We start from the raw sequence: 15456 nt of genomic DNA on the forward strand, positions 1-15456 counted from the left end.
ATTTCACAATTTATTTTTCCCAAGTGCCTACAGATGTTACCAAAATTGGGGGGGAAATGGCTCCACATGCTACAGATAATATGTTACTTTTTACAAGCCCAGCAAACTAGATGACATTCAGCCTATTTGAACAATAAAAAGATATTTCCACCATGCTAAATGTATCTTCCAATAATTTGACGACAACTTGCTCCTCTGTGTCCTGTTTTAAGCCATGCTGCATTTATCTTTATTGATCAAGTTTTTCTCCACTCATCTTTTCTTTGCTCTGTGTAAACACAACCTACAGCTGACCAAAAAAATCACTGAATTGTTGTGATGTTGCTCAGCGGTGAGTCAAATGTGACTTCTCAGGCACACAGAAGATTAACTAAAGTGATTTTGATTAAATATCACAATTCTAAGCTTAGAGTAGATGTAATGCATTGCCAGAGCCAGCACTGGTGTGGAACCTGTACAAAGCAGTGAGGCATCTGCATGGTTTCTAATTGATTTTTTTTAATGGAGCTGTTTGTTGCAGAGACTCCAACATGTAAGCAGGCTTATTTGACCTGTTTTAAATCATGACAATTATGTCAAAGGCTAGCACTAAGTGGGTTTCCTATTGACCATGAGGTACACTACATTGTCAGTTTGTGAGTCTGATAAACATGAGATCTATAGGCAAGCAATAGCAGAATCCTCAACAACATTGTTTATTTACCCTGATATTCATTAAATGTTGTTTCAAAAGCCATAGAAAAAGAATTAATACATACAGTACCTATTAGAAGTATTCACTCCCTATTAAAGTTTACCCCTTTTAATGCTTGTAAACTATGGTCAGTATAATTTGGCTGTTTAAAGAATTTGCAAAAAAAAAAGGATTCTTTCGTGTTACGTGACATGTTCATGTTAAAAGAAGAGAGAGTTCAACAAAGTAATGGCATTTAATTAAAAATATTAAACCAACTCAGTATTTAATATATGCATGTTAGACTGCAGGTTTTTTTTCTTTCTGTGTGGAGCTTCCATGTTCTCCCTGTGCCTGCAGGGGTTCTCATCTGGTGTTCATGCTTCCTCCCACAGTTCAAATGCATGCTGAGGTTAACTGCTGATTTTAATAGTCCCTAGGTGTGAATGTGTGTGTGTTTTATTGTCTGTCTCTGTGTGGCCCTGTAACAGACTCACAAGCTGTCCAGGGTGCCTCCACCTTTCGCCCTAAGTCAGCTAGAATAGGCTCTACCTCCCCCGCGACCCTGCAGAGGACAAAGCGGCGTATTGATAATGGATGGATGTTAGGCTGTAATTAAAACACTGAGCCTTTGTAGATCAGTCTCAAGGAGCCTTGCACATCTGGACACTAATTTTACCCCATTGTTTGCAAAACTCCTCAAGTACTGTCAAGTTCCATGGTGATCATGAGGAAACAGCCATCTTCAAGTCCAGTCACAAATTTTTCATTGGCCTTCTTCCTGTTGACTTTAGAGTCTCCCTCATGCCTTCTGGCAAACATTAGTCGAGATTTAATATGAGGTTTTCCAACAATGGCTTACCCTTTGCGGCTCTCCTATGAGGCTTGACTGATGAAGAACAGGCAACAGTTGTGTTATGCACAGTCTCTATATCTCAGCAGCTGAAGCTTGTGATTCCTTCAGAGAAGTCATAGGTGTCCTGGTGACCTCCATTACTAGTTTCTTAAATACATGGTCACTTTTTGAGGATGGTCTGCTCTAAGCATATGTAAGCATGTGTCATATTCCTTACATTTCTTAACGATAGACTTAACGGTATATTGAGGGATATTCAATGATTTAAATTTTCTTGACTTATCCCCTGAATTATGCTTTTCAGTAACTTTTTAAGGCTGTTGCTTGGAGTGCTCTTTTTTCATGATGGTGTTGTTATATTCAGGAGTACTGATTAACTAATGACGGAACCTTTCAGATACAGGTGTCTCAATTCAATGATTTAAGATACATTCACTGCATCAGATGATCTGCATTTGACTAAGTGTGCAACTTCTAGCACCAACTGCTTACCTTTCAAATATTTAATTATTGATATTAATATGTAGAATTATGTTTTCACTATGACATGAAAGCGTCTTTTTTAGTTAATTTGTTTCCAAAAAGCCAATTTGGATTCACCTTGATTCATTGGTAAAAAGCAATAAAAAGGGAAAACTTCCAATGGGGGTGAATACTTTAGTCACAGTATAATAAGGCTTTGGCGCCTCTAGTCACATATTCAACTCCCACCTCTTCAGAGCTCACTACGTGTCCAGACATAAAACCTTACTTTTAAGGTACCTAAACACACACACACACACACACACACCACAGTACAAATAATCTTATCAGATTGAAGGGATGGGAGCTCTCGAGATGTCTAGCTTGAACGGAGCTAAAGAGGAAACTCCATGTTCTTTTAAACCTGTTGTATATATATATATATACATATATATATATATATATATATATATATATATATATAAAAATAAAAAATCTTTCTTATGCTGTTACAAAAGCTGAGCATGTGATGGTTAAAATGATCTCTGCGTATCTTCTCACCCAGCATTTATAAATTGATTGGCATTTCAAATAAATGAAACCGCCTTAAACAGGAGACATCCAAAAATGTTAGTTTCAAATAAATAAGCAAATTTAGTCTGTCTCAACACCTTGACCAGCAAATTATGAGAATTCAGTTTGATGGGTGATGGCTGTTTTTCACTGAGAGGTGACTCTAAGCACGGTGGTTTTACATATCAGTAATTCACTGCCTCACGCTCCAGTTTTGATACATTTTTCTAGTCATAACAAAAACACCTGATACTGACATAAACCAGCCAAATCTCTTGTGATTCTGGCAGGAAAGATGACAGAATCATGAAAATCAAACATTTTCACAGTAAACAGTTTAAACTCAGCCACCTTTACTTTACAAATATGCTGAAACCAACATCTCAAATTTATGAGATGTTGAATATTTTCATTATCTCAGTGACGTCTATCAACATGCAAGCTGCTTTATGCGAGGCAGGCTGTGTTAAGGTACACCCTCAGCTTGAAGTGATATTTGGCCTGAGATCAGTGAAGCTGCTGGAGTGAAAAGTCAGCATGTTCCTGGCTGGAGCCCTTAGGTCATTTACTTATACAAACTCTCTTAGAACAACTGGATGATGATGGTGTTTGTACCTTGATTTTGTCCAGTGCTGATGGCGAGCATCAGGAATGGAAAGCTTGTTTTCCGGCTATTGTCACGCTTACAGTCTCACAGATTAGTTTCACTGTTCAAGCCACACATTTGCACTCTCCAGTTGGCGACTGTACATGGGGTTTTTATTCCAAACATGTTTCTCAGCATTGTGGTGGGTTGACATCATCATGCAGGAACAGAAAATGTCACTATTTTACATCATCTCCAATAACATGTTTGTGAGGCTTCTCATCCGTTTAGTTTTTAACCCTCTACACTTCAAGCAGTATCTGAGCATTAGTTGCTCCTGTCGCATAATTTTTTCTCAGTTTGGGCTTCTTTTTTGGTGCAATATAAAGTCCTGCACATCTATGGAAACAGAATAAGTATGACTAGAAGTAGAGAGAACTCAAGAATGTCTTCTGTGCAGTATGAAACAGTTATAATACCATAAATAATAATAAAAAGGAAAAAGTTGAATTTCTTTATTTTTACAAGAACTAAAAAATCTGGAATCGACATAGACACCTTTCAAACCTGCTGGCAGGTTTTCGGGGTGGTTGAAAGCACACGTGTCTCGCATGGTCAAATGAAATAAAAAGCAAGCATTGTTCAAGGAAGCCTGGGTTGACCCAATAGCCAAGACACATCCCACATGAACGCTAAGGCCTTCAAGCAGTGAGTCCTCAATTTGATTTCCAGGTGGCCAGAAGCTTTACTATGTGTCATCCCTCTTCTTGTTTTCACCACATTTCCTGTCTCTCTCTGCTGTCACTGTCTAGCTATTGCAAAAATGTCAACAAAAGCCTTGAAAAAAGAGAAGAAAAAGTAAACGTTCATTACAAAATACAGTATGTAGCCATAGTCAAGCTGTTTTTCAACACACAAAACAGTTTTTACATTTTAACCTCATATTTTCTAGCATGTCAAACATTTTATGGGCAACCAAACAGACACTCAGAAGGGTGTGCTTTCTGTCACTTTGATGCCCTCCCTTCGTTCCTCTTTTTTGATTTGGCTCACAGCTCTCTGTAAAATTGTCTGCAGGCACCAATTGAAGTCTTTCTTTGTTTTTTTCCTGTGCTCTCATATCATCTCTTGATGGACTTCCAGATGTCATCTCCTTTTCTGCATCTCAGCCCTGTGATATTTGGTTTTCCTCTTCCTCTCATTCCACTGTATTCTGTCTATTCCTGCTCATATTGTTACAGTGCAAACTGTCCTGTGTGTGCTTTAGTTTCCAATGCTCTTTCTTTGTTCGATGGGTAGGTTCAGGACAACTTTTTTCTATTTCCTTCACCTTTTTCATCACCGTTTTCTTGTATCTTCTTTACTCTTTATCATTATACCTCGAATAACCTCCTCGTCTACTCAGCCACTAGTGCCAGAGCATCATCTCATTGTTTGTTCTGTTTCAAGGTCCTGGCATTACCTCTAACAGTTTAAAGATTTGCCATAGGTTATGGTACTTTGCCAGAGGGACTGAAATGAAATCCAGTCACATGCACTACTAGTCAAAAGTTTTAGAACACCCCAGCAAGAAAGCTGTTGCTATGACATGAGAATAAGAAAAAGAGTCTTGCCTGGGCCATGAAACACCGCCAATGGACTAGTGAAGATTGGAAGAAGGTATTGTGGACTGATGAATCAAAATTTGAAATCTTTGGTTCATCATGCAGGATTTTTGTACGCTGTTGAGGAGAATAAAGGATGGTTCCTCAGTGTGTGACATCAGCTGTCAAACATGGAGAAAGTGTGATGGTCTGGGGCTGTTTTGCTGGATCCAGGGTTGGTGACTTGTACAGAGTGAGAGGTACCCTGAACCAAAACAGCTACCACAGCATTCTGCAGCATCACGCAGTATCCTCTGGTATGTTCCTAGTTGGTCAGGAGTTCATCATACAACAAAACAATGATACAAAACATAAGTCAAAACTATGCCAGAATTACATCAGGAAAAAAGAACAAGATGGTGAGCTTGAAATCATGGAGGGGCCAACACAGTCTCAAGAGAACTCCCATGGAGCTGGTTTGCGATGAACTGGACAGAAGAGTGAAAGCAAAGCAACCTACAAGTGCCACACATTTCTGGGAACTTCTGCAACAGAGTTGGGAAGAACTTTCTGAAGAATATTTGATTTCTGTTGTGGAAAAAATACCACGAGTGTGTTCAGCTGTTATATCTGCCAAAGGTGACCACTTTGATTGGTCAAAAGTTTAGAATACATTTTGGTTTCTAAATTGATGTTTTTTAAAAAACTTTATTTGTTTATTTGTTCTATGCTTTCATTTCAGAGGACAATGAGACATTAACATGCATGATTTTTTTTTTAAAAAAATGGAAAAATTGGTGTTCTAAAACTTTTGACCAGTAGTATATTTTACCTGCCGTGCCAAGATATCCTGTACTGGAACAAATTTGCAATTTTACGCTAAATCTGATTTTTACCAACAATTCTCCTCTCGTCCTCTGTTTCTCAATCTCACACACACAATTTTATATCCCTTACAGAATATAAAAGTAGTGTGTGTAAATCAAACAAGAAATTAAATCATCATTGCACCACATGTTCCTCTGCAGACATGCACAGATAAACAACTTGATTTACTTGGTATGAACTTGGTATTTTCAGCTTGTTCAACAATCTGAGCCAATGAGAAAGAGAGTAAGAGACAAAGAAAAGCAAGAGAAATGACCTTAATCTAAGTTCTCTAATTGAACTATTGCACTGTTATTGGATGATGATATATATAAGCTGCATGCATCTTTGCTTCACAACTCAGTGTGATATAGGAAGAGTTGTTTACAGTACATGGGATAAAGTGGGGAGACCCTTCCTGACGGGCCCTGATAAGACTGTCGTAAACACACACACAAAGACTAAAGATGGTGAAAACACATCCTGACAGACCCAGACAGCTTCATACGTCACTTTTATTAGATTAAGCATCAAGAGCAAAAGCTTCCTGTCGACGGTGAGGGTAAACAACGTGTTCACTGCTGCGTGACAACATCTGTCAATACATCTGTCTGTTTGCTAATCAAGTTATAAAGTGATGGATTCAGGGAGGCTAAATGTAAACTTTTAATGGGATTAAATATGGCAACAGAAAAGGAAACACATGCATCAATAAATCCTGAATTTGCTCCAGTTTCCAAGGTCACCTTCATTGGTTTGAACCTCTGCATTTGGTCCGTTGTTTTTAATTATTTTTGTAGATGCTTCAAAAGAACGGTGGCCTCATCCAACGACAAAAAATATGAAAGGCTTATCTTTCTATTTTTTGTCCTGTATATGTGTTGAACATCAATACATCCTAAATATCATGAACGCTCTACATTCAGAGCCTTTATAGAGCAACTGCGTCCAGCTCAGCCATAAATATAAGATGTCAGCAGCGCAAGTAGAAAACATCTCTGAACAGTTCATGTCAGATTTAATGTAAGAGGTCTGGCATTGAAATTCCTCTTTAAGCCACATTAAATTAACCAGATGTGCCGCTGTCTTACAATGTAAGTATCAAGAGGTTCAAGTTGATGCATTGACAGGCCTTCATGATGTCTGAAATGTCCTTGAGCAAAATTAAAATTACAGCAGCTCCACAAACTGATCCAGAAGTCTGACATCTCTGCAGTAGAGAGGATAAAACACTGAAATTACAGATGCCAAACTATTTATTCCTGTATGTGTTACACCCGTAACGATTCCAAAGCAGTCGATCTCAGCAAAAAAAATAAATAAATAAAAGAAAGGTTGGCTTCTTGGTACTTCTTTTTTTTTTTTTTTAAACAAGCGATGGTCTCTTTCAAATTGTCCGAAAGCTTAAATCAAAGCCATGTTTTGGGAAGCCTTGTGCAAACAATGCTGAATGAAGAACAGAACAAAACACACATCGTTGTTCTTAAGATAAATTGGATGTGACTCATTAAAACGTTTGAAACCACATGCTCAGCAGGGGTAATGAAACTATTGTCTCAAATGAACAAGAAAAAGAGATATCATGTAACGAGGCCTGAGACAATGCTTTACTTCTCTGGACAAATCAAAGTAATGAGGTTTTTTTAATTGAGTTACATGATTAGATTTGAGATCATGCTGAATATCCATAGTCGGACAAAGGTCAGGGGAATGTGATGAGAGCGGGATGACGGCGGGGTGCCTCAGTGTTTGACAGTGGCAAGACATCCAAGACTGGCTGCATGTTGGAGGGATTTACCAAAAAAATACCCACAGCGCTGCCAAGAAAGAAGTAATACCAGCAACTGGAACAAAAACACCCCAGAAGGACCTCACAGAGCATAAAAAGTCACTAATGAATGTTGGAAAAACACTTTAAGACACTATGAGATGCCAGACGAGATTATAGCACAGGTGACCCCAAGAAACAATTGGGGATGTTAAAGGAAGCTTTAACATCTGGTTTATTTTGGTCCACCTGGTGAATGAAAATCCAGTGTCAGTCTCTTTAAGCTGCACTATGTTTACCAGCTGGTTGTTTGTCTGTCTGCTTTGAGCAGGTCGTGTATTCAAGTACAAACAGCTGCCATATGGCCAAGAATAATGCCAGTGAGAGCGGAAAGTTATTCTAAAACAACAAACTGAAAGATGTTCAGAAAACTCAGTAGAACTGAAGGGAACTGCAAACTTTTTACAGACTGAGCAAAACTTGCACACTAACATTTCAGCTTAATGTAATTTAAGTATTCTGAGAGGAAGGTAGCTCTCCTCTTTTGCCTCTTTTTTTTGTGTTTCCAGGCTTTACAAAATTAACCAGATAATTTCAGCCAATAACAAAGTCTTTCACCCAGACCAGGTGAGATAGAAAAAAGAAGATAAAGTTTAGAGTACGAATCCCAGATGAAGTCATAAATGAATGTTGACTTTTTTGTTTTGTTTTGCTTGATTTCTAACTGCAGCAGCTTCCTCCTTTACATTAAACATATTCAACCGATCACTCGTTAGAGAAAGATGTTGATTTTAGCTGTTAGGGAAACGAGTTCAAATAGATTCAAACTAGAGTCACTGTGTGGCTTTAGACCTGTCATCGTGTGATTCTCTTGATGCATTATTTAACATGACCTGACCATGACATTTTACAATCCATATTCACAGGGTTTTTTTACAATCCATATTCACATCCTCTTCATGATGTTGCCTGCATTCCGGCTGTTATGTTATGATGAAGCATTGTGACCTATTTCACCTCACTCGGGCCTCTCTGTTTTACCTCTGATTCAGCACTGCGTGTTCCTCCAGCTGAGATTATGCTAAACTCAAGAGAGAGCAGCGGTGTCCTACATTCAAATGTTCAATCTACATGCTTGTATATTTCACACTTTTATAGAGATGCATGTGTCCCGGTTTACTGAGGGTTGGAGACTGAAGCTCCTGCTTGTTGGTTGTGTGATGCTGAAGCAGACCATTTCAGGGAACAAATTCTGCAGTCCTATAACTGCCATTAAGGCTATGCTGGCGGAAAAAGTATCTGTTGTCCCTGTGGAAATAGGGTAAATCATAACTGTAATTTCAGGGCGGTACAGTTTACACCACACAAAAGCGTGAACCACTTCCACCCTGTTCTGAAACCAGACTGTATCTGGTAGAAGAACACACCAGGCACCATTTGTTCAAGGTTGCATTCACGGAAGATGCAGTTTCGTACTGATATTATCAAAACAGATGTGGCATTGTTGTGCTTCATTTGTGTAGCATAAAATTTTGTAGAGCTTCAGCTAAGAATCTGTAGAACTGACTCATGGCTATAAGGCTGTTTTTTACACTCTGATTTATAATTTTGATTCGGTGTATGGTGCTGGAGTTTTCCACATCTCACTCTGATCTCTGGCCTCTGTTGTATTTTTAAATTTTCCCAAGCGTCTCTTATCCCCAGATCCCAAGATTGTTCAGTTTGACCTTATAGCTTGCAGCTGTTGCTGACTAAATTTGTGGATGTTTTTTCAGGTGAAACATAAAAAATGGCAATGGCTGAACGCGTTAAAGTATAGTCCCAACTATAATGATCTCAATATTAAAAAAGTAGTCCAGGAAGCAATTTGATATATTCATATGTGTGACAGATGGTGACCATTTGGCCCCAAATCAAGAGGTTGCTGTTGCATGTATGTTCATTTCACAATGACCAAACTGGATTACTTTTAAAAGGCACACTCTCAGTTTCATGCTGAAGAAGAGAGTCCAGTTTTTCCACTGTGAAGAAAACATTACTTGGTCAAAAGTGAACAAGTTAAGAGAATTGAATAAAACAATTAGGATCCCAAACACTATTTCTTTTCAAGGTCTAATTCATTAACACATTTTAGTTTTGTCTCTTTAAAACTGCCGCTGTCATTTACGTCACACTAAAGAAGAAAAATACAAGACAACATCTTAAATCAGTTCCATCGTTTCTTTTTGTCTACCTGAAAATCAGTTTTTATTCACATCAGTGTCTTGTGTAATTCTAACTCATGCTTGGCCGACACAGCAGGACTGCAGCTATAATGATAGCATCATGTTTTTCCTCCTCACTAAAATGAGCTGGCAAACGTCATTTCACAGCTATTCTTAAGTGGTGAGAAAAAACAGGATGTTCAGAGATAATTTTGGTATCATTTTCTGCACAGTGTGTAGCTGGTTTTCGTTAGGCCTTCCTGTATTTCTTCAGAAACCAACTTAATGGCTAAGTCTGATACCTTTTCCTTGTTTTAGAACTTACTATATATGTGATTTTAAGATAATGGCACAGAGGTAGGAGCTTGTGTATCATTTTTGGAATGCTTTCACTTGTTTAAAGAAATTTGTGGAAGGAAAAGAAAAACAAACCAAGCATTTGTAGCAGGAGTCTAGTAGTCTTGTAAATTTGTGATAAAGGTTGTGGTTATAGTGGATGCTGAGGCAACCGTTTGTGATTTAGAAATAGAGATTTCTCCTTTAAAGCAACATGGGCCACTAATCTTTGGGTCTAAAAGGGTCCATCTCCAGACATTTGTGAGTGTCAGACACTATGTTTTCTGCATTCTGATGAATTTTTTTGGTCCAGTTAATACCTTCTCTGCATGTGTCTGTACAATATTGTTACATCTCTGAGTAATATTATAGTGTTTTTTTCAAGGATATTTAGAGAACATGTATCTGTTGCATCCCCCTCCAGTCAAGCTTTGGCTGAGGCTTTGACAGTCGGTTCAGTAGAGGCCTCTTTTGTGAACATAAAACAGACAATTGCAATCAGCGGTTTGCCCTGACTGAGCTCTGTGGAAACCACTGTGGCCAAAATCACCCCGTGCAAACCATTTTTCTCAACAAAGAAAGAACGGTAGACGGATCCCACAGAGTGCAAGAGGGACGTTTTGTATTCTTTTTTCTGCAGCAATGTAATACTTGCAGATTTGTGGTGTCCTGCATCGTACTTGTAGACTTTCTTCCACCAGACACGTCTTAAAACTATCTGTGAATCCTAATGGTTGCCACAAATGTGACAGCGAGAGGAAAGGAGCTGCTCACTTATTAGATCCTTCAGTTTGTCAGCTGAGTAGAAAACAGATGTACAGGAAAAAGAGGAGTTTTAGTTCAAGCTCTGGCCGTGTGGTTGGCTCCAAACCTCCTCATTAGCTCCAAACAGCTTGCTCGGGCTCTGTGTTTCATATTGCTGATTTACCTAAGTTGAATGTAATGTATGTTTATTAAGTGCAGTTTAATTCTCATCCTCACTGATTCTTTGAGTGCTCCCTTAAACAGTTGAGACTGTTCTGCCAAATCTAACAAAAGCTGTGAAAACAAACTCAGTTCTAAGCTCATGGGTGATCATTTATTTATATGTTAATCATTTATTCATAATCAGCTACTAATATGTTTACTCATTTTCAGAGAAAAAAAATGCCTGTGACTTTTCAGGTTAAGGCTAACAACTGCTTTCAGTAAAGTGACATTTGGCAGTAAAAAATAGTACACAAACAAAAAAAAACCATTAATGAGGTCTGTAGTTTCATGTTTTGAGCAGCAAACCCGGAATTTAACATTAAATGTGTTTTTGGCTTCAGTAGTATCATTTTCTTTAAGTGGACATTTTTGTTTGATCCTATGTGTGTATATATATATACACTATATTGCCAAAAGAATTCGCTCACCCATTGAAATAATCAGAATCAGGTGTTCCAATCACTTCTGTGGCCACAGGTGTATAAAATCAAGCACCTAGGCATGTAGACTGCTTTTACAAACATTTGTGAAAGAATGGGTCGTTCTCAGGAGCTCAGTGAATTCCAGCGTGGAACTGTGATAGGATGCCACTTGTGCAACAAATCCAGTCGTGACATTTCCTCGCTCCTAAATATTCCACAGTCAACTGTCAGCTGTATTATAAGAAAGTGGAAGTGTGTGGGAACGACAGCAACTCAGCCACCAAGTGGTAGGCCACGTAAACTGACGGAGCGGGGTCAGTGGATGCTGAGGCACATAGTGCAAAGAGGTCACCAACTTTCTGCAGAGTCAATCACTACAGACCTTCAAGCTTCATGTGGCCTTCAGATTAGCTCAAGAACAGTGCTTCAGCAGAGAGCTTCATGGAATGCTGCATCCAAGCCATACATCACCAAGTGCAATGCAAAGCGTGGGATGCAGTGGTGTAAAGCAGGCTGCCACTGCACTCTAGAGCAGTGGAGATGCCTTCTCTGGAGTGATGAATCACGCTTCTCCATCTGGCAATCTGATGGACCAGTCTGGGTTTGGTGGTTGCCAGGAGAACCATACTTGTTGGACTGCATTGTGCCAAGTGTAAAGTTTGGTGGAGGGGGGATTATGGTGTGGGGTTGTTTTTCAGGAGCTGGGCTTAGCCCCTTAGTTCCAGTGAAAGGAACTCTGAATGCTTCAGCATACCAAGACATTTTGGACAATTCCATGCTCCCAACTTTGTGGGAACAGTTTGGAGCTGGTCTCTTCCTCTTCCAACATGACTGTGCACCAGTGCACAAAGCAAGGTCCATAAAGACATGGATGACAGAGTCTGGTGTGGATGAACTTGACTGGCCTGCACAGAGTCCTGACCTCAACCCCATAGAACACCTTTGGGATGAATTAGAGCAGAGACTGAGAGCCAGGCCTTCTGGTCCAACATCAGTGTGTAACTTCAAAAATGTGCTTCTGGAAGAATGGTGAAAAATTCCCATAAACACACTCCTAAACCTTGTGGACAGCCTTCCCAGAAGAGTTGAAGCTGTTACAGCTGCAAAGGGTGGACCGATGTCATATTGAACCCTATGGATCAGGAATGGGTTGTCATTTACGTTCATATGCGAGTCATGCAGGTGAGCGAATACTTTGGCAATATAGTGTGTGTGTGTGTGTGTGTGTGTGTGTGTGTGTGTGTGTGTGTGTGTGTGTGTGTGTGTGTGTGTGTGTGTGTGTGTGTGTGTGTGTGTGTGTGTGTGTGTGTGTGTGTATGTATGTATGTATATATATATATATATATATATATATATATATATATATATATATATATATATATATATATATATATATCCTACACACAGGATCTCCTCTGACCCATCTGGGGATGTCCTGTGGCACCGGGATAGTGGCAGTGAATCATGAGTCATGTCAAACATCCACATGAATGTCAGGACTCAAGGTTTCCCAGCAGAACACTGCATTATAAAAGATGATCCATGTTATTCACTTCACCTGTCAGTGGTCATAATGTTGTGGCTGATCGGCGTATATAACTAGAAGCCCTGGCTGTGCACCGAGAAAAGCATTTTTCTACTTTTGCAAAGCTTCTACATGTTCTCATTTGTGAGTGGGGTAGAATATAAGGAACACTTTCAGTTGTAATGCAGTCCATTACACCATCATCCCCTATAACCTCAACAATAAAGATAAAGAAAGTGAATTTCTTTTTTGACGACATCAAGAAAAACTGAAAATGTAAGAGCTTTGTAAATGTTGAACTTATGGCATTAGATTGTACAGGTGAACTTAAAGTGTTTGGGGAATTATACATATGAAAGATCAATGGTGGGAATTAATTAATAATTACACACCAACTAAAGCAATAATTTTTTTACACTTTATATGCTTGGTAGCTATAGTTCTTATGTAGTTTATGATTTAATATATGAAATGTGAGTTTATGAAATAAAATACACTGTCATATGTAAAGTTCTTCAAACTTCTCACTTACAGCATCAAAATGTGGCTTCCACACTGTTTAATATTACTGTAAAAATATTCCCTGACTATAATACACTCAATTGTTACTTTATTAGGTGCACCTAGCTAAAACTAATACAGTCAAATACAGCAGTGTTGTAATTTCTAATAAACAGTGGCCGACCCTCAAAGTCTAGTCATGAAATCTGTGTATCAAAGTTACATATTTAGATTATTTCCATGAAAACATTCCCCTCCTGCCCCAAAATGGCAAACATCTCACCTACAAACGCAGCTCAAGCAGTTTAAAAATCCTTTATATCCTCTATACTTTACAACCAACTAACATTGGAATAATTTAGTCATACATGGTTAAATCAAAAACAGATTCTGAAAAAGAAGAATGGCCCATTTATCCTATATTTACAAGGGTTTGAGCTGCACCACGCAGCTTGGCGCTACAGCAGGCATACCCAGTGAGTTTAGCCACACACCATGGCCAATAGAAACGAGGCGTGCAGCCAGGTAGGGAAGGCAAAATGGAAAGCTGACGTGTGTCTGAATTCCTTGAATTAGTACACAAGTTTGCTTTTATTCTGAGGCCTCAGGAGAAAAACCTCATCATGGATACAGATTTTTATCCAGGTTTATGTCAGGTGAGTTCCAGCTTCTTTTTATACAGTCAGTGGCTTTCACACTCAGGCAGCTTGTTTTAGGTCGGCAACATGTGTGGACAGAGCTTAGGTTTATGTGTTCCCTCTCAGCACCTCTACAGGCCTATTAACATTTCCTAATTGAGGTACTAATACTAAACTAACTCACCAAGTGCTTCAGTATAAAACAAATTCAATAAATAAATTGGAAACATGCAACAAAAAACAGATAAAATAGTTAAGTCTAGCCAGGACAGTTCAAACATTTTTATTTAGCAAATCTGAGACAACGGCTGCTCCGGCAAAATGCAGTCTAGTAGAAGGATTATGAATGGCAATACGAAAACAAGACCCTGTAGTGTAATTTAAAGTGTGAATGTACCTGGCTAATTTACATATTTTGATTAAATCCTGAAAAAGTTATATAAAATATTCTTTTACTGGACTATAATCCGTTAAGATGAGACCCTACAGTGTTATTAATTCTGTAGATAGACTATTAAAAAGATGAATTTCATGTATTTTATAATATTAAATTTTATTTGTGACAGCAAAGGGAAAGGACTCCTTTTGTTACATCCTAGCTCTGCTATGGAAAAGAGAAGAACATAAAACCAGGTGTTTGTGGTTTGGCAAAGCAATTTATTGCTTACTGACATACTTAACAAAAAAAATATGGTACTACACAGAAAACAGGACTGATGGGTGTTGCTAAATCACAGAACCAAATAAAACCAAACGGGGGCTAACAGAGCTGTAAAAGTAGCTATGACAACAACAACAAAAGAAAACAACTGAACTCCTAAGCCAAACATAATGACAAGGTAGCAACACGAATGATGGACAAAAGTAAGACATTTGTTCAACTGTGAAAAATTAACTAAGCGAACAACAATCATAACTGATGGTTTCAATGCAGGAGTTACATATTCTACAAAGAGCACAAAACACATGCACAAGCCGAGATGCTCACACTAAATCACCCCCGCCTCGATGGAGACTGACTGCAGATTTAAGGCTAGGTGTGATGATTGCTGCAGGCCTACTGGAGGTTCCAACTGGGTGGTGGTCCAGTCGGGTGGAGCAAACCCTTCAGCCTATGAAAAATTAGTCCACAATAGCCGTCTCCCCCCACAGAACTTACGAAAAGTCCACTGCAAAAAGGAAAACCACACAGCCATCAGGGACCGTAACACAATGAAAAAACAGGAATCCAGCAGAACCAGGCTTAGGGAGGGCGGCCAGGGGGAGGAAATAGCATGCCAGATGCAACAAGCAAAAGAACACAAACACTGGAGCAATAAGGTGGGCAACTAGACCGCAGACCAGACCTGCACAGTTCCAGAGACAGATATATCTGAGAGACGTACGGGGATAGTGGAGAGGACAGAGCACAAACTAAGAGAGAGATGACATGAGTTAGTAAAATGCAGTGGCAAATATAAATGCATGGACGGCAGGACAAAGACTGACTTTGT

This window comes from Amphiprion ocellaris, chromosome 20, assembly GCF_022539595.1.
Source record: "Amphiprion ocellaris isolate individual 3 ecotype Okinawa chromosome 20, ASM2253959v1, whole genome shotgun sequence".
Classification (NCBI taxonomy): Eukaryota; Metazoa; Chordata; class Actinopteri; family Pomacentridae; genus Amphiprion; species Amphiprion ocellaris.